Consider the following 1,219-nt stretch of genomic DNA (forward strand, 5'->3'; position numbering starts at 1 on the left):
CCTCCTGAGTAGCTGGGACTACAGGCCTGCACCACCACGCCCACCGAATTTGGTGTTTTTTCTAGAGACAAGTTTTGCCATTTTGCCCTGGCTGGTCTTGAACTCCTGGGCTCGAACAATCTGACTGCCTTTCCCTTCCAAAGTGCTGGGATGACAGCGTTAGCCACCACCCCAGGCCAGTGCCCACCTCTTAATACTATCATATTGGCAAATAAATTTCAGCATATAAATTTTGGGGGACATTCAGACCATAGCAGTGTGTTCTGTACTTTCCAAAAAGAAAACAGGTCAGTTTATCAGTTTTCCTTGTGTTATTGATTTTTAACTCGATTTTGTTGTGGTCAGAGAAGACATTTGATAATACGCTGTTCGCCCTTCGCCAGCCTCGACGACTCTGGGTGAGGGGGCAAGAGGGGCCCTCGCAGGATTCCTGAGCGGCCAGGGATCCCAAAGAATACCTGCGCGACAGGGCGGAGGACCCGACGGGGTCCCAGGATCGTGGGCTGTGGGCCCTGACGCCTCGGAGCACTCCCTGTTCCGAGCGGGCCCGACGTGGTGGAAGCTCGGGAGCTCGGCAGCCGGGAGAGGCAGCAGGCGAAGAGGCTCCGGGATCCCGATCCGAGCACGACGACCCCGGGCTGGCGGTGCGGGCTGGAAGCCGGCGGGCATGGCTGGGCCGGGCTCTTGGGGCAGCCAGGCGCCTCTGCCGGCGTCTACGGCCATACCACCCTGAACGCGCCCGATCTCGTCTGATCTCGGAAGCTAAGCAGGGTCGGGCCTGGTTAGTACTTGGATGGGAGACCGCCTGGGAATACCGGGTGCTGTAGGCTTTTTGGCTTGCTTTCTTCTCTTTCTTTCTTTCTTTTCTACCTTCCTTTCTTCCCTTCTCTCACTCACCTTTCTTTCTTTCTTTCCTTCTTTCTCTCTTTCTTTCCTTTCTTTCTTTCTTTCCTTCTTTCTTTCTATCTCTCCCTCTTTCTATCTTGCTCTTTCTTTCTTTCTTTCTTTCTTTTTCTTTCATTCTTTTCTGTTTTTTCCTTGTTATCTTTCCTTTCTTTCTTCATCTCTCTCTCTTTCTTTCTTGTCTTTGCTTGTTTCTTTCTTTTTTCCTCTCTATCTCTTTCTTTCCTACCTACTTTCTTTCTTTCTCTGTTTTCTTTCTTTCTTTCGTCTTTCTTTTCTCTCCCTCTTTCTTTCTTTCCTTCTTTCTTTCATTCTT

The 1,219-nt window shown here is 50.3% G+C and overlaps 1 non-coding gene across 1 annotated transcript; it reads left to right on the forward strand.

Moving 5' to 3' along the window:
- Positions 1–711: 711 nt before the first annotated feature.
- On the forward strand, positions 712–830 carry LOC144338925 (5S ribosomal RNA). Its single transcript, XR_013413317.1, has one exon. It is a non-coding gene; the product is annotated as a 5S ribosomal RNA (ribosomal RNA).
- The last annotated feature ends 389 nt before the right edge of the window (positions 831–1,219 follow it).

This window comes from Macaca mulatta, chromosome 1 (genome assembly GCF_049350105.2).
Source record: "Macaca mulatta isolate MMU2019108-1 chromosome 1, T2T-MMU8v2.0, whole genome shotgun sequence".
NCBI classification, from domain to species: Eukaryota; Metazoa; Chordata; class Mammalia; order Primates; family Cercopithecidae; genus Macaca; species Macaca mulatta.